General features: G+C 37.5%; 2 protein-coding genes across 8 annotated transcripts in view; both read right to left on the bottom strand.

The window, feature by feature from the left end:
* Positions 1–19799, bottom strand: part of LOC126263108 (ankyrin repeat domain-containing protein 1-like) — a 65339-nt gene that overhangs the window by 25802 nt on the left and 19738 nt on the right. For 2 of the 3 annotated variants that reach the window (XM_049960113.1, XM_049960115.1), the window contains exon 2: positions 9779–9795. The gene's annotated coding sequence lies outside the window, so the exon portion shown is untranslated. Of the gene's footprint in view, positions 1–9778; positions 10003–19799 lie in introns of those variants that run through there. The other variant, XM_049960114.1, reaches the window with a different exon arrangement.
* LOC126263107 (uncharacterized) overlaps positions 1–19799 on the bottom strand; it is a 149525-nt gene that overhangs the window by 109993 nt on the left and 19733 nt on the right. The gene's annotated exons all lie outside the window — the stretch shown is intronic.

Genomic DNA, 19799 nt, shown 5'->3' with positions numbered 1-19799 from the left:
CAAATGCTAAAGTTTCCTGGAACTGTACTTGTGCCCACAGGGTGTATCCCGGATCTCCATAGCAACAAATCTTGGTCCGATTCATCCAGATCATACAGCACAAAGCTAATGCCACACTTTGTTCCACATGTTGTTTTATGACATTCAGATGCTTGTGCTCTACCAATACCGCAACTTGTTTGAACAAACGCACCACTAGTACACTCTTCTGCGCCCATACTGACTTTCCACAGCAGTACTGACCAGTCTGAACTAGAATCTTAAAAACATGAGTAACCTGTAGTTGTTGCTTGTTTTCTTTGTTGTTCTTGCCTAACAATGACTCATTCTGTCCCTGAAAACCACCATTTTTAACTTTCTGTTGCCTAATGGTTCCCAACAACTGCTGTCTCATCACTATTACTTGTTAAGTCGTGTTAAAAGAAACGTAACCAAATGCATCTCTGTCAACTTTTATTGTACACGAATGCCTTGCAATAACAAGTTGAAATTTTGCCACATATTATATTGTGGTCTACTTATGCAGTGTTTGAAATTTGGCTTGGATATCACTTGTCCCTCTTGTGCTACCACACTTCGAAAATCCATGTTTTCAGGTAATTTTTCAAATTTTTGTATTTTCGTGTGCACATAACTCTGTTTGTGTGACTGATATGGGCAAGATGAGTTCTGTGTGTGTTAGCTTACCACAAACAAAAATTATACCCTTTTTCAGTGAATTATATTTGGCAGAGGGCACCTATAATATGTACCTTTTAACGTATTACATTTTTTTAATCATACTTTGGAATTCTTTATTTTCCCTCAGAAATATGTTGTTGGTGTTTTGATTCAGAGTGCGTTCTCTAAGTGGGTGTTACTGGATTGTAAAAAATTCAATGGACTGTTCGGAATAGTTCCAAAGTTATTAATACCTAAAGTTGGGTCTGAAGATAGATTGCCAGATGCGGGTTGCAATTTCTGGATCACGCCACCTTCTTTCACAAGCCATAATTATGGAAATAATTGGCAGGGGAACCTAAAATTTTGTACATGAGTGTTCCACACTTGGTAGCATTGGCGTGCTAAATTTCATCTGAATCTGAGACTATCAGCTGTAACATTTTCTCAAATTGGCTGAATTGACATGGAATGACCCAACTACTTTTCATTACTTAAGACCTCCATTTTTACAATGAACTTCAGTTAATAAATAAAAATACTGAGGACACTTACTTTAAGACAGAAATGCAGAAAATGAATCCAGTTACAAAACGAATGTCCCAGTCATCATCTTCTTACCCTATGAGATGTTTTGACAAATTTTGTGACTCAGTGCATTTTCTGTTCCAAAGGCATCTGTTAACTTTGATTTATGTGATTTACGTGAGAAACTTCCAATTTTACCAGAAGTTGTGTCACGGTATGTCATGCTTACAAAATTAAATTTCTTTCCCTAACTTAGGTTTATATTGGCTAAGTTTTAATTTTCTGTATACATCTGTAGCTGTAGAGTTGTGGTATCTATTTGCTCTCACAATCTACTTCAAGGTCACAGTTTCCTTATCCATCTCATCCTGTGATAAAGATAGTTGTAACATACTGCACAACAACGAATGAAAATACACTTCCTTGTACCATTTGAGATGGCATGATAAAACTGGAAAGTTCCTATGTAAAAGTTACCTTCAGACCAGAAAATACATCGGGACACAGGATTTATTTTGACACCTCACAGGGAAAGAACATGAATTTACACTCTGGTGTTTCTGAGACAAGTGGTGACTGCCAAAAAGACTACACAAGACAGACAGATTGGACATTCATAATTCGCTTAATATACTCTTACACAGAATAGAACTGCACTAGCTGCACCCTCATCAGCACAAATCATACATACTGACAGTAACATGGAGATTTTGCACAGATCAAACAAGGGGCAGTGTCTTTGTTTGCTCAAATAGCTGGAAATTTATACTGCCAAAAGCAAAGAACCTGATGAGAATCTTAATAAACAGAATGAATTTTCATGTGATGCTTATTTCAATATTGGCGATGATGTTCTGCCTCGTTCCACTAACATGAGCCTGTTTATCATATCAAACAAGGAAAAGTCCAGGATGAAATGAGAACAATATTATGAAAGGGATAAGTGTGCTACTCACCATATAGAGGAGACACTGAGTTGCAGACAGGCACAATGAAAAGGCTGCTATATATTTTAGCTTTTAGCCCAAAAGGCTTCTGAAGTAGAAAACACAGACACATTCACACAAGCACAACTCACACATGAACACTGTCTCTGCCATTGTGGCCCAACACAGCAGCCAGAGACAGTGGTTATATGTGTGTGAGTTGTGTGTGTGTGTGTGTGTGTGTGTGTGTGTGTGTGTGTGTGAGAGAGAGAGAGAGAGAGAGAGAGAGAGAGAGAGAGAGAGAGAGAAAGCTGAAATGTATAAATGTACAGTAGTCTCTTCGTTGTGTGTACCTGTGACTCTACGTCTTCTCTATATCTTTAGTAGTAATTTATTCTCTTCATAGTGTTGTCCTTTATCATATCAGTAAGTCCCGAAATGGAAGTGATCGATGCAGACTTGCGCACGTATTGTGTAAATGACTACAGAATTCCTTTTCCCCCACACCTATCTTCATATGTTTTTTATAGCAGTTTTATATCATTCTTACCAATGCTGATAGATTGTACCTTGCTGTGGCAGGTGTGAGTGGACTCGATGTCCTGATGTTATTTGTAGCGCCATTGGTCGTATTGTTTATAATTGTATATTCCCCATTTTCCCAACTTAGATCTTAACAAAATCAATAATGGTCCTGAGGTAGTCTTTCTTCATTCATATGTGACAAGATACTACACCAATCTGAGAAAACGCCACACATATGTGTGCTTATAGCATATGTAGATTATGAGAAAGCTTTTGACAATGTTAACTGGGTTACACACTTCGTAGTTTGTGAGGTAGCAGGGATAAAATACTGGGGTAAAAATTACCTACAACTTGTGCAGAAGCCATACTGCAGTTGTAGGAGTTGAAAGACAGGAAAGGGGAAGGTGGGGATAAGTTGAGAGGGGAGTAAGACACAGTGGTACCCTACCCATGGTGTTATTCAATATGTAGACTGCACTAGCTGTGAAGGAGACAAAGGAGAAATTTGGAAAGGGAGTTTACGTTCAGTGAGAAGAAATAAAAATGTTGGGGTTAGCTGATGACATTCCATCAAACAGCAAAGACTTGCGAAAGCAGCTAAGTGAAATGGATAGTGTTCTGAAGAGTGGTTATAAAATAAACATCAACAAAAGTAGGCGATAAATGCATTTCATTAGGAAATGAGGCACCGGAAGTAGCAAACAAATTTTGGTGTTTGGCCAGCAAAATAACTGATGATAGCAGAAGTGGAGGGGATATAAAATGCAGAACGCCCATTTTGAAAATAAAAAATATCATCAAATATAATATCTGGAAGTTTTTTCTGGAGGCGTTTGTCCATAATGTAACATTTTAAAGAAGTTAAATGTGACAAGATAATACCTTTTGAAATGGGATGCTATGGAAGAATGCCAAACATCAGATTGCTAGATTCATAAGGAATGGCATGGTACCAAACCGTACTTATGCGAAAAGAAATAAAGAATTTTATGACAACCTAAATAAAAGAACAGACCAGTTTATATGATACATGTGTATACTTGGTTGTAGGATACAATCCATCTGCTTTGACCCATGACATGTGTTTTGGTGTGGAAGTGAAATAATGTTATAGAGGCCAGTGTTTGTGTGGTGAGGTATGTTAGCACGTCATTTGGTGTGCTACAGACATCACGATGTGGCTCGTACAGAATTAGGCCTACGTTTTGGCACAATGGGATATCTTATGCAGAATATTGTCATAATACAAACTGTACTCTTAGGTGCCGGCATAACCACTGAGTAAGTGAATCAATACTTTTAATTAAATTACGACCGAAGGTAGGTGGATCACTGTCTATTAATATATCAGCCGGGCGACTGTTATTAATAAACATTGATTCACCCACCTCATTTCATGATTTCATTAAAAAACACTGATTTGCCTATCTTCTCCCTTAATTTAATCAAAAAACAGTGAGCCACTTTGTGACATTTTTTTATTTTCACACAAGTTCCGCTGTCTTATCCTATTCCACACGTCATCACATTCACTTTCCATAATTCACCATTCATTGTGGGTGGGGGGTTATTAGTATCCTGGTCTAGGGTTGAGCTATATAACTGAACTGGAGATTGGGATACCGTGATCCTACGACGTGTTTTGTCAATTTTATTTATGGGTGTTTCAAGTGGTTTCTTTCTCTCTCTCTCTCTCTCTCTCTCTCTCTCTCTCTCTCTCTCTCTCTCTCTCTCTCTCTCCCCCCCACCCCCCACCCCCCCTCTCCTCTCTTTCTGAGTGTTATGACCAATGTTTCAGTCGTCATTTTCAATATGCTCAAAATAGGGGTTCTGGTAGTGGTGATGATGTCATTGGTTAAAGCAAATGGGTAAGTATGCAGCTTTAAATGAATGTAGGTGGCATTAACTATGCCAATAGGAAGATTGTTTCACAGAACAGGCTAGCATGGAGATCAACATCAAACTTGTCTTAAGATCCAACCCCACATTTCATCCTTTATTTTGCTTACTAGCTATATCACTAAAATTCAGATCAATAGTCACAAACTACAAGTAAATAGTTGTGTACCAGTAGAAACACTTCAGCAGGCCACAAAACCACATTTTTAACAAGCATTATTTAATACAGTTGTTTACACAATGGCTGTCAGCTGAAGTCATTTTTAGGTTCTGTTACGAAAAAGACAGTACACTGCAGTCCGTAAACTAGGCCTACATTGCAAAACAATGTTATTATTGACTGTTCCCAGCATTTCTTATCCTTTACATCACATGGAATATGCATGCCAATACTCCAGACTACGAAAGTGATTTTGCGAACTTCACTTTCTGTTACTGTCTTAAGTTACAGCATAGAGCAACTGCTGCAAAATGATTTCCTGGAGTCACTGTCATTTAAACAGTTTCTTTTATGAAATTACACTAGACACACACAGGGTAAGTAAGAGGGGGTTGGCACACAACAGCAGTAGACAACACACAAACAAACGGTTCAAATGGCTCTGAGCACTATGGGACTCAACTGCTGAGGTCATTAGTCCCCTAGAACTTAGAACTAGTTAAACATAACTAACCTAAGGACATCACAAACATCCATGCCCGAGGCAGGATTCGAACCTGCGACCGTAGCGGTCTTGCGGTTCCAGACTGCAGCGCCTTTAACCGCACGGCCACGTCGGCCGGCAACACACAAACACCACCAACAGAAGAGGAAGAAACAACTGCAAGTGAAATGTGTACTGTAACAATCAGGCAAAAAATAGTGCAACCATCCCATCTGAAGGATTCTTTAATGTCAGGCATGAAGAGGAGGGAACCACAACAATATGCAGACTAAATGTTTAACAGTATTTCATCAAAATATACAATCCATAAAGAACGAAGTTTAGCAACTTGCATTAGAACTGCAAACACCAGACAGTGCCATTGTAAGTATCACTAAGCGCTGGTGTGGGAAAATGAAACTGATCATATGACCTGTTCTGCTCGTACAAATTTCGTGAAAGGTGCGGGGTGGGGTCATGTGAAAAAAGATTTTACTTTTGAAACCAGAAAGTATCTTGTAGCATTAAGTGAAAACAAACATTTTGAATTATTGGCAGTTGAAATAACAGAAAAAAAACATGTAAAAAAATTAATTGTATTTTGTTTGTTTATATTCCCCCCCCCCATGGTAATATGGACTTTTTTCCTAAAAACTCAACAAATGCATACACAAAATATCTAGACCAAACATTAATGTTCTCATGTGTGGGGATTTACATAGCAACACAATGAAATCAGATAATATTAGTAGTGTATACTTTAATATCATCCGCAGCTTCACCACAACATCAGTAGTAAACTGTCCAACTGGAGTGACAAAACAACCTTCATCAATAACCGAATATGTGACGACAGACATAGAAAGAAAGAGTACTGCAGGTTACTTGTTCAAAATGTAAGCCTATCAGATCATCTCTGTCATATAATAAAAGCAAATATTTATGTAGAAAAGTCTGCTAAATTGAATGCAAACAAAAGGGTTTTCTCATATTTAAACCTATGTCAGTTCTCATTCCGGGTCGACAGAAGTGTCAGATCCCACGCGTCGGCTTTGACCCGTGACGTAAGGGTGTTGTCGTGTGTGACGTCATGACGGCACGGAGTTTAGTTTGAGTGTGGCTGTCTCCAGTTCTGTTTTATCTTATTTTATTTACTTTTCTGATCTGTTCGTTCTATCTCGTGAGATTTTTTTTTTTTTTAATTTAAAAACACTTATTACTTATTTAAATTATCTGTTTCCTCCAATTTCTGTTTTAGTTTATTATATTTATCTTTCTGATCAGTTCGTTCTATCCCGTGAGATTTTTTTTTTTTAAAGACAAAAAACACTAATCAGCTACTGAAGCATCTTTATCTTCTATGGGTTGCAGGGGTTACGACCCCTGGGGAGGTGGGTGGGTATTCATGCATGGCTGTCTTCACTTACACGTTGTAGCTACGCAAGGCGTCTAAATTTGTTTATATTTAGTTTGCCCCCACCCAAAACACCCCATTTCGCGCACTTGTCCCGTTAGTGTCATTAGGCTTCTTGTGGAAAGTGTGTGTGTTTGTTTTTGTTTCCGCCATATTTGTGACGTCATGGGTCAAAGCAGACGGGCGGGATCGGACGCTTCCGTATTTCCCTCATCCAGCTATGATATGAAGCTGGAAGTGTATGCAGAAACAAACGAACAAAATATTTAATAAGTACAGAGGAGTGTCACTTCTGCCAGTGGCATACAAAATATTATCAAAAATTCTCCTCAACAGAGTGGTAGGTACTTTAGACAAACAACTAGGAGAATATCATGGTGGTTTTCGAAAGGGAAGATCCTGTGCAGAACAAATTTTTAACTTAAAGTCAATAATTTGTCATAGAATGTTAACCAGCAAACCAATACTAGTGTCATTTACCTAACCTAACCTAAAAATTTCAAGAAAGCATTTGACTGTATAGACAGAGAAATGATTGATAAGGTCATTAGAGAATTTGGTGATAAATCAAAACTAGCAAACATAATTCGTGAAACACTAACAGGTACAGTATCTAAAGTCAAATTTATGGGAGAAGTATCTCAGCCTTTTGAAATAAAAACTGATGTTAGACAAGGTGACGGTTTATCGCCTTTACTGTTTAACTATGTTCTAGAAAAAATTGTAAGGATCTGGAATTCGGAGCTAAAAAAAAAAAAAATCACAAAATTGAACCAATAACTCTGGGAAGGAAAACAAATGGAATTAAGGTAAACTGCTTGGCTTTTGCGGATGATTTCGCAATATTTACAGAAAACCTGACAGAAGCAGTTAACCAAGTAAACATTCTGGAAAAATTAGCAAACAGAACTGGTCTCAAAATTTCAGCTGAAAAAACAAAAATCATGACAAATATATAAAAATGCACCAAAATACTTAGAAATACAAATAGGTAAAATAGAGCGAGTAAATAAATTTAAATATCTTGGAGAAACTATACAACAGAATGGACTAGAAAAATCTGCAATAGATGTAAGAATTAACAAAATGGAAAGAGCATAGGGTTTGACCAAAAATATTTACAACAAGAAATGTATATCTAGAAAAACAAAACTAAAACACTACACCACAGTGGTACGACCAGAATGTTTATATGGATCTGAATGCCTAACGATGAAACATAAGGTGGACAAACTAGAGGTACTGGAAAGAAGGATTGTTAGAAAAATAATGGGTACAATAAAAACTGCAGATGGTTGGAAAATAAGAAGTAATGAGGAGATCTACAAAAATAGAGAGAAAATATCTGAAGTAATGGCCAAACGAAGATTAACCTTTTTTGGACATCTCTACCGAATGGATGGAAATAGACCAACAAAACAAATACTCCTCTATTTCTGGAAGAAGAAATTGACAATAGCATGAATTACAGAAGTAAGAAAAGATCTTGAAAGAAAGAACATCAAAGAATCAGAAATAGCAGAACGAAACCATTTTAAAAACAAAATACTAAATTTGGAAGGCTGTCAAAGCAGAAGAAATAAAAAAAATCGGGAAAATGGACAGAAGAAAGGAAGAGACTTCATGGGGAGAAAATGAGGAAATACTGGAAAAATAGGAAACAATAACAAAGGAAGAAGAGGAACTGAAGTTGTTAACGTGATTCTAGTTGGTCAATACGATTGTAAAAAAAAGTACATGACGATATTTAAACTAAAATTTGAGGAAGCATTTACCAAAACACTGCATTCGATTGGAGCTCTTTTTTTTAAAAGTGGATATGGGTGTCCAGAGATAATAAAAAATCATCTGAAACTCTAAGGTAGGCCTATCTCACATCCATCAAAAATAACCAGACTGACCCCGCTTTTCCAGAATTTTACAAAAATTATGGGAAATGTATTAACACAGGTATCCCACAAGGAAGTGTATTGGCTTCAATCGTCTTCCTATCAGTAAATCCTTTCCCACATAGTGTCAGGTAAAAAATACTATTTTCCAATTGCAGCATTGTAGCAATTACAGCCAAATATTCAACTCAGTTAGCAGAAAAATCCAGTGAAGCTCTCAGAAACATCCACAACTGGTCATTAAAGACCAGAGTAACTATAACGTGAAAAGACAAACTGTGTAAACTTCCGACTAAATAAAAACCCAATTATACTACATTGAAAGTAAATAATGATGAACGAGATTGCGTAACAGATACGAAATTCTTGGGGATGAATGTAGTATGTCACTTGAAATGGACAGAACATGTGAAAATTTTGGCAGAGAACTTATCCTCGGCACGTTATGCCCTGCAAATCTTTGAATTTTTGTGCAGCATTTCATGCCTCGAAGTAGCTTAATTTGGATAGGCCTATATTCATTCAATCCTCAGTCATGGGATAGTGTTTTGGTGACTTAAGTGCTGGGAACATAGAACCTACTTTCAAGATACAGAAAAGAGCTGTACGATAACAACAAATAGTTTTAACACGGCACAATGTGAAGAATTATTCAAAAGGATAGAAATTCTGACAGTTCTGTATGAATACATCTATCTCAACTTAAAAAGCTTTATTTGTACACTACAAACAACAAAATACATGACCATGGGACCAATTCCACATTATGATGGCCATGAAACACGAAACTAACTTACCATGGAGGTTGCCTTACAATAATCCTATTATAATTGCCACGTGTTTCACATAAATCAACTAGCAAAAGAAATACAGGCGACTAATATAATACGACCCTATACGAAAACAGTTTTCTCGAAACAGGGGTGAGATGTAAGGTTTTATTTGGTTAAACGTAACCTCTAATAATTTTATGCCATATACAATTCAGACCTGTCCCGAATCACCGTTAACAACTAGCAAAGATGACTCAGTCACAACTATTTAAAAAGAGGGCAAAACTAAGTTTGAATAGTGTGCAGTACGCATCAACAAATTACACAATATTATCATACCAGATCCCACAGCACCATAAAAAGTCATTCGCTAACAGCATAACGCTAATAATGGAAAACTGCGCTTAACTTCGTGTTTAAAATACATGTACAGCACAGCTTCATTCAGTGGCTAAGAAACGAAATCTATTGTTATTCATTTACCACCTACAGCACGCTATTGTCAGATTTCTCCTACCTCAGCTTCACGCACAGTTACACAGCCTCCCGCTCGCAAAGACTGAACATTAGAGTTGTAGCGATTCGTGAATGAGTCGTTCATTTGAACGACTCTAAATAAAGAATCGTAAGAATCGAATCGTGATACGGACGAATCGTCGTTCAAAAGAGTCGTGAGAACGATTGCGTGTTTCCGAGTCGTGACGATTCCAAGTTCCAACGATTCGTACTTCGTAGGCAACTTCCGAATCATGCCGAGTCGTACCGAATGATTACGACCGCCAGGTGGCAGTCAAGAGGCCTAGTCAACTCTTTAGTGGAGGATGCGTGTACAGGCGTCTAAAGCTAGCGAAATGAGGGATGCTCAACTACCGGAACTACCGATAGATGGCTCTAGCGCGTGCCGGCCAAAGTTCATATCGTTAAGTGTCCGCCAGAGATCACTGGTGTCCGCCATATCTGAATTTGGCAAGAAACGAAGTGTCAAAACACGGATGAAAATGTTTTTCGTTCTGCGCCCTCATAAGTCTTTTATATTGGATGTTCTAGATATCTACACATCAACATAATGAAGTGTGTCTAATCTAGCGAGAAAAAACAGTGACAGTCCTGCTATGAAATTCCTAAATTCGAGTGTGTTTTGGAAGTTTGACAAGCTGACCTATAAATCATTTACTATTAATTTTATGAGTGCTTTACTTATTTGCCCGTTTTAAAACACTATTTAAGATTCAATGGAGGTCAATAAATTACCTTACTTGCCAAAGCTATTAACTACAGGTATAATTCGAAAAATCTAGTGTGCAAAACAGTGAAGACGTCTCTTCAAATAAAAAGTTGACATCGTTTGCGTTTGCTTAGGGGTATCTTTACTGACAACAGAAATTACAACTGAACTGTCAAAGTATTACTTACGTATAAACGGAAAAATTTATTATTTTTCTTTATCTGAAGTGATGCATTACCGACCTACATATATGCTGACACTGTAATTGCAACATGCACTTACGAATTTGGCTCTCTCTTTGATCAGAAATTTAAATGCCATGATTTTATTAACTGCTGTACGTGCTTGGTGTATTTTAACTGAGTGATAAGGTAGAAGCACCAGTTTTTGACAGTGCTTCAGTCTTTGATACGAGACAAGAAATACATTTAAATGAGACAAGCACAAAGGCCAACGTTAAGGCTTCACTTAAATGCATGAATTGTATCATTTGGAAGTTAAGCCTAGTACTAATATTATATTGGACCGATCCATGATGATGTAGGAAGTGAAGGAACTTGCTGAAAATAACATCGATCACAGCTGTTAATTTTATGGTTGGGGTGTCTTAAAACCAATTTTCCAGTCTGACACCCAAACAATGACTGGTACCATGGTTTTATTTTAAAATGGAATTCAAAACATGTGAGTGAGCAAAATTAATTACACTATGAATTATAACCATGGAATTTTATTTCTGTGAATCTTGGTTCCAATCTTTGAGATGGTGTCTGTCACTGGAATGACTGGTTGTCAGTATAGGGCCCAAGCAAACACCAAACCTGAAAGCGAAAGCTACAGAAGCTGGCCAAACAGGCACCCCAATGGCTGCTACAATCTGTGTGAGACAAGGGTGTCATTATATTGCAAATTTAGTGTAAAAAGTTCCATATTGTCTGAATTTGTTCTATACTGACAGGACATTCTAGTCCAGCCGAGTTTCTTACCTGCAAAAGTACACTAGCCAATACCAGTGGCACAAAGGTAGTGCCAAATTACAAACTATCCAGTACCAGAAGTATTGCTGGACAATGTACAGTAAATAATATGTAATAACCTGAGAAATTCAGAATTGGTTTGAAGAAATAGAACAGTATCTGGAAAGAGAGTAACATTCTCTACATTCTCATTCTCTCTCTCTCTCTCTCTCTCTCTCTCTCTCTCTCTCTCTCTCTCTCTCTCTCTCTCCCTCCCTCCTCCATGTCTGGAGTATTCCTGTAATAAATAGCTAATAGCATACCAAGAACATAAGGGTGTCACAGTGGAGATTTGTTTTCTGGTACAGACGTCTGATACAACTATTCCACAGCAAAACTTACTTTCAATAGGTGTGGTACCAGTGCACTCCCATAGGATAACAGAATATTATATCCTCCAGGAATCACATTGGGTACACCACTTACAGCATTAACTGTACAGCAACTACAATGTTCTGTGAGCAAGTAATACCAGTCAGTATCTTTCATTTTAACATAACTCTTTACTCCCATAATTACCTGCTTCTATGTGTGCTTGTACTACAGGTTATTGGTAAAGCAAATACTAATTGAATAGGTCTTCACACTTTTAATACTTACCAGAAATTCTGAAAAAAGTAAATTGTTTTATTACTGTATAATTAAGAGGTGCTGACTGGTTTCTTTGAACATTTAATAGAAGCCTTCTTTTTACCTGCTATTGATAGAGAGCCATTCCAAGTTCTCTACAGAACAATCTCTCCCATTTTTCATGAGGTTTGTTATCCTGTACACTAATATTGCTTGTTCTAAATGGTAAATAATGCATTCAGACATTGTTGGTATTAAAGGTAATTCATGAAATAAATTATATTTAAACCAGAAAATTAAAGGTTCCACATGGCACATGAAAAGTACTTTGCTACACACATGTATGTACAGATTCCAAATTGTCTGGTAATTTGAGTTACAAACTTTTTCAAATAGAAATATGAAGAGCACAATACTTTGGGCCTGCAACAGCTCAAACGTAAAATACTTTAGTTCCCTATGGGTAACTTTGTTCTACACGTGACTCGTGCAACTGCTTTCACTCTTAATCGAAAACTAAATGGTTTATGTTAACGTTAACTAGCAAAAAGTGTAACCATTGTTACATAATTTCTGTGAAGTAAGATTCCTTAATGTTAATTCCTTCCTTTGTCGTCATAACTTCAGTTCCATGTGGGACGTATGAACTAACAAAATGAAATGCTTTTATTACTATGACCAAACAAAATATTTTTAACATTTAGTACACAGTTCAAATCAGCAAAAAGTGCAACCATATAATTAAGGTAAATGATGAAAATTAGGCATGTAACAAGTACTGAAATTTCCTAGATTGCCAAGTGCAACTGCAATCACTGTATTCTGTACTTTGTAGTGCTAGAAAGATAATTCTATATGATTATTTGCATTATCTCTCCCCCCCCCCCCCTCCAACACAGGAAAATATAATAGAAAGACCTCCTAGCAAAATAAAGACAAAATTCAGAGAATTAGGTTTCACCTGACTCAGGCTCCCTTATTCTAGAATGGTTCTAAAGTAAAAAGAATGCTTATGATCAATTGGAACATTGTGTTCATACTAGGAAGTATTAAAACAAGAACTGACAGAGTAACAATTTTATTGCTCTTATGTTGCAGAGTATCCACAAACATTACTGTTTGAAACATAGGGCCACTGCATACTCCATTAGATCAAATTCAAGTTAACATGGTTATTGAGGGAAATATTTTCTCACACTGAAAGCCATCTGTCAAATAAGTCTCAGAACTTTTTTTCCCATTAATTTCACACAAATCACCTGTTTTTAATGCAAGTGCATATTTTGTAACACCAAACATCTTAAAATAAGCTTATATAATAAACAATTAGAATTTTGTTACAATATCTACACAGGATGTAAAGAGTTAATTTTACTTCAATGTGATTCGTCCTTTGAAGTTCATCATGCCACAACAACAAATCTATGGACAAAGTTTTAAAAAAGCTGTCAAAATATCACACCCATCTGCATGGAATGTTCCATTACATAATCTTTTCCAATTTGCGCACTATACATGATTAAACAATATGAGTTTATTTAACTTCTGCCTTATACTTGATTTGTTGTTTAAAATTTTCTCAGCAGACATTTTTTCCCATATGTTTTTAAGCGTATGCAGGAGTACAGGGATGCAATCTTACAAACAAGTTGAGTCTGATGTAAGTCCTCAATCCCAATTTCATAACGGTAATCATGACCAAGAGCAGGAAATGGGTAATCTACAAAATTATTTTTAACAGAATGCAAAATCTTGGCCTGTATATATTTCCGTCGCATATACCAAGCAATCACAAACATCTGAAACAGTTTATCTGAGTATTCTACAACAGAGTATACGCAGCCATTTGTTTTAACCAGTTCTCCCCGGTTAACAAAATTTACAAATGCATTTTTACTGGCCATATTGGGAAAAGCATAGAGAGCATCACATTCTAATGCAGATTTAACTACTGGTGGCTTCAGTATGTGAAGACAGTCTTTGCATGTGATCTGCCTTGACAAGCGCAATGACACATATCCTGCAATATAATAGACTATGTTTTGCTTGTAAAATGAGAACTTAATCTTATCATCAAGAAGTGCACACCACTTCTCTATTTCATTTTCTGCAACACTTTCATCACTTTCTACTACATGCTTTCTTGCATGAAAATCATAAACAGGTGGCAAACAACACACATTAAAATTTGATCAATTCTCATTCATTACAGTGACACTGTTACCCAAGAGAAACTTTCTCATGGCACATTTGAACTGGTATGCATTTGGATTGTTGTTCCAACTACCTCTGGGCCGAAAGCAGGAAAAAAAAGCCCTATGTGATCTTGTGACAGTTTATATGTCAGCAAATACTTCAGAGGAGATTCGACACGAAGCATACTTGACAGAGCTATGTGCCTGACTGATTGCATATCGAAAATTATCCCAAAAGCAAAAGTACTTCTTGCATGGAGCAGCAACGGAATACCAATAATTTTTAAGCTTTTGATATAATTTTTAGTGTCTGAAAATACCAAGCCAATAAGATTTGTTGTCAAGTGTCAGGGGGCTCTTATACCCTTTACCTAATGGATTTCTGGAGTTCAGAATATCAAAAATCCTATCAATATAATACAAAAATTCTACTGTTGCTTCACTTCCTTTAAAATTTGGTTCACCAACCCTCCTCAAAAACTCTATACTATCTGCCACACTAGAATTCAAAGTCTGTGTAGATAATGAAACATTCATTCTTCTATTTACATAACTTATATGTTGCTATGATAGTTTGTTGGCAAATGTCATACCTTCTTCTTGTTGTACCTTCTTCAATTGCTCAATGAAATGCCATCTAATAATGCCAGTTGGAGACTCGATAGATACTTCTGCTACAGCATTTATGGCTAACTTAATCATATGACACATGTCAAAGATACAATAAACATTGTATTTTTCCACAGGATGAGGAAAGTGGCTTTTAAAATCACCCTTGGAAAAATTTAAAGTACAGCCAAGTGCTTATATTTACCTTGCAGCCATCACATGTAACACACCAAACCTTAATGCCAGAACTATGCAGCCTCTCAAAGCAGATTTTATCAGTGTGGCCTGATTATTTGCCTGTACACCGTTGATAAAGAAATATGCAATCGGGCATTTAAATTTGCCTTTAATAGAGCCAAGCATGAAAGTCAGAGCCTTAGATGCCTCTATTACTTATTTTGACTGAGAAACTTCCCCACCAAAGTCTAAAAAAAAACTGTGTATTGCTTAGTTCCTCGGTCCCAAACTACTTGCTTCCTAATTGCCATACTGTCTACAATTAGACATGAATCGCTGAACTGGTCCCTTACAATTTGGTTCAAATCAATGTACTTAAAAAAAATCTTTTAAGAAGCCAGGTTCACAGTCTACGCTAGCCACCCATTTGGAAATCAATGATTTATGGGGCAGAGGCATTAATTTTTGCAGGTAATCACATGCTGCTGGTGAATAAAAGTACACAGTCATCACAAACATTTTCACATTTGTTGTGTATCTATTACCCTTTGACGAGAGAGAGTTGTTCACTAAATTGCACACTAATTCCACTTGTTTTCCTTTCTGATGATTGAGGAAATTATGTAACTTCTTAGGAAGATGCCCATTCTCCTTCAATGAACTTATGATGTCATCCATGGAACATACTTTCTTCTCTCTTCTTCGAAGTTTTTCACAGACGCACTTCAGTTTACGTTTTAATTCGTGCACAATGTCTGAGAAAAAATTGCAAGTTTCGGTCGCCTTGTCTTCCATTTCTACTTTCGACTGTATACCACAATCAATTGCTGAAGAACCAACTGCACTCTGAAACAAAGAAATAATTTCGTTATATATGATTGAAATATCTCAAGGCTTGATGAAAAAATATTATAAGAAAACTTTGGGCGTGTTAAAACACCTTATACTAACGTTTTTGACACAATTCGCAGCTTCTGCATTGGATAATTGGGACATGCTTTCCACGGAAGAATTCTCATTGACAACATTCTCCACGAAATCAGTAGGTTCTGCAGCTGGCAAATCGAGCACAGATTCTATGACAGAACGCTAAAAACAAAAATATGGACCTGTATTACAACATTGCTTAGACCTATGTAGCTCATTTGTGTTCGTACGAAATAAATTCACAAAAGTAAAAAGCACACACATAGCAAGGAAATTAATTAGCTACCTCAAATGGAGAAGCATTCGTTGTCACTCAAAATCCTAACAACATGTCATCGTCGCTGTTTATTTGGTGGCATCAAATGAGTCGGAAAGTCAAAAACTGATGGCACTGCTTCGGGTTTGAGACGTTTCTTCCACGTTCTAGGGCTCACTGCGTAATCATCTTGTCGCAAATGGTTTCCGCAAAGAGAACTGCAAGACGTAGGATTAAAACCTTTCCGCTTCACGGAAGTAATACACTTCTTTAGCAGCTCTGGGTGCTTTAGGAGAAACCTGTTCAAAAACATCGCATTAGCAAACGCACTAAGTCTTTTTTTTTATCGTATTGTATCGGTAGTCCTATTACCTGTGAAATGGTAAGTCACTTTCCTTACTCCATCGCTTCGTACAATTGAAAGCGGAACAAGAAATCACCATTTCGTTAATACTTAATTCCTTATACACCGTACAGACCGAGAGAAACTTCTTGCCAAATTCGAATATGGCGGTCAATACAGACGACAGTAATCAGCTGGTAGAGCCATCTATCGGTAAGTCCGGTAGTTGAGCATCCCTCATTTCGCTAGCTTTAGACGCCTGTGGATGCGTGTGAGCAAAGGAAGCTCGGAACGAACAAACGAAGTTCGTGGGCCGTAATATTACTCGTGAAACCCAAGCTGACATTTGGCGGTGGCTGACGGGAACGACCGTAAAGGCATTTCCCATTTACTATCCCTATATAGTGCAAATGCGCGGATTCGTATCACCCTACCTTTTTTTCTGTGCTCTTTCCAATTCCACAGCACCTTATATTTCACAATAAAGCAACTGTCAGCCCTCACACACTGCAAATTTAGCTTAACTTTTGTTTCGTCGAAATACAAAGCATAGGAATTTTGCTTTTAATTTGTCCGAGAAATTGCTTCTGCCACTACTATTTATGTGAGAAGACGACATACTTCTAAAGTGTAGGATACAATCGTATACAGCGACATTACTTCACTGCTAATTTGATAATTCTGTTAGTTCCACCAGTGCCGCCACTAAATGGCTGTCGCACTAGACCAATATTACAGAGCCTATATAGAGAGAATGTAGGCTCTCTCTAACCAATACCTTTCTTGGCAGTGTAATACCGTCTTTAAACAAAAGCTTTTTAGTTAATTAATAATTTCAAGTTCGAGTTTTCGAATGTTATCGTGTTCAGATTTATATTAAATTTTAGTGAAGTAATGTCGCTGTATACGATTGAATCCTATTGTTTAGAAGTATGTCGTCTTCTCACGTAAATAGTAGTGACAGCGTCAAGTTCTCAGACAAATTAAAAGCAAAATACCTGTGCTTTGTATTTAGAATAAATGTGCTGTGTGGGAGTGCTGTCAGCTGCGTTATGAATTACAAGGGTGATGTGGACTTGGAAAGACATCTTAGCACAGAAAAACTTAGGATGATATGAGCCAAACCACGTCTGCCTCACTGCTAGATTTTGTTACTATAAAACAGACGTCTGTAGTTAGATACGTTCAAGCCACACAACCAAACTGGCACACCACGTAATTTTGCACCACCTTCCGCACAAATCGACTCCTCTTTCCTAGCATACTGAAATAAAACAATAGATGCAATCAAATCAAACGTGACCTTTCAACAATTAAGGCATTACGCGTATAAATCGAGAATCACACTTGTAACGTCATTGTTGTTGTTGTGGTCTTCAGTCCTGAGACTGGTTTGATGCAGCTCTCCATGCTACTCTATCCTGTGCAAGCTTCTTCATCTCCCAGTACCTACTGCAACCTACATCCTTCTGAATCTGCTTAGTGTATTGATCTCTTGGTCTCCCTCTACGATTTTTACCCTCCACGCTGCCCTCCAATGCTAAATTTGTGATCCCTTGATGCCTCAAAACATGTCCTACCAACCGATCCCTTCTTTTAGTAAATTTGTGCCACAAACTTCTCTTCTCCCCAATCCTATTCAATACCTCCTCATTAGTTACGTGATCTACCCACCTTATCTTCAGCATTCTTCTGTAGCACCACATTTCGAAAGCTTCTATTCTCTTCTTGTCCAAACTAGTTATCGTCCATGTCTCACTTCCATACATGGCTACACTCCATACAAATACTTTCAGAAACGACTTCCTGACACCTAAATCTATACTCGATGTTAACAAATTTCTCTTCTTGAGAAACGCTTTCCTTGCCATTGCCAGTCTACATTTTATATCCTCTCTACTTCGACCATCATCGGTTATTTTACTCCCTAAGTAGCAAAACTCCTTTACTACTTTAAGTGTCTCATTTCCTAATCTAATTCCCTCAGCATCACCCGACTTAATTTGACTACATTCCATTATCCTCGTTTTGCTTTTGTTGATTTTCATCTTATATCCTCCTTTCAAGACATTGTCCATTCCATTCAACTGCTCTTCCAAGTCCTTTGCTGTCTCTGACAGAATTACAATGTCATCGGCGAACCTCAAAGTTTTTACTTCTTCTCCATGAATTTTAATACCTACTCCGAACTTTTCTTTTGTTTCCTTTACTGCTTGCTCAATATACAGATTGAATAACATCGGGGAGAGGCTACAACCCTGTCTCACTCCTTTCCCAACCACTGCTTCCCTTTCATGCCCCTCGACTCTTATAACTACCATCTGGTTTCTGTACAAATTGTAAATAGCCTTTCGCTCCCTGTATTTTACCCCTGCCACCTTCAGAATTTGAAAGAGAGTATTCCAGTCAACGTTGTCAAAAGCTTTCTCTAAGTCTAAAATGCTAGAAACGTAGGTTTGCCTTTTCTTAATCTTTCTTCCAAGATAAGTCGTAAGGTCAGTATTGCCTCACGTGTTCCAACATTTCTACGGAATCCAAACTGATCTTCCCCGAGGTCGGCTTCTACCAGTTTTTCCATTCGTCTGTAAAGAATTCGCGTAAGTATTTTGCAGCTGTGACTTATTAAACTGATAGTTCGGTAATTTTCACATCTGTCAACACCTGCTTTCTTTGGGATTGGAATTATTATATTCTTCTTGAAGTCTGAGGGTATTTCACCTGTCTCATACATCGTGCTCACTAGATGGTAGAGTTTTGTCATGACTGGCTCTCCCGAGGCCATCAGTAGTTCTAGTGGAATGTTGTCTACTCCCGGGGCCTTGTTTCGACTCAGGTCTTTCAGTGCTCTGTCAAACTCTTCACGCAGTATCTTATCTCCCATTTCGTCTTCATCTACATCCTCTTCCATTTCCATAATATTGTCCTCGAGTACATCTCCCTTGTATAAACCCTCTATATACTCCTTCCACCTTTCTGCCTTCCCTTCTTTGCTTAGAACTGTGTTTCCATCTGAGCTCTTGATATTCATACAAGTGGTTCTCTTCTCTCCAAAGGTCTCTTTAATTTTCCTGTAGGCAGTATCTATCTTACCCCTAGTGAGACAAGCCTCTACATCTTTACATTTGTCCTCTAGCCATCCCTGCTTAGCCATTTTGCACTTCCTGTCGATTTCATTTTTGAGACGTTTGTATTCCTTTTTGCCTGCTTCATTTACTGCATT

Source organism: Schistocerca nitens, chromosome 6, assembly GCF_023898315.1.
Source record: "Schistocerca nitens isolate TAMUIC-IGC-003100 chromosome 6, iqSchNite1.1, whole genome shotgun sequence".
NCBI lineage: Eukaryota > Metazoa > Arthropoda > Insecta > Orthoptera > Acrididae > Schistocerca > Schistocerca nitens.
Note: the sequence above shows the minus strand (reverse complement) of the source record. Positions and strands in the feature narration are given on the sequence as shown.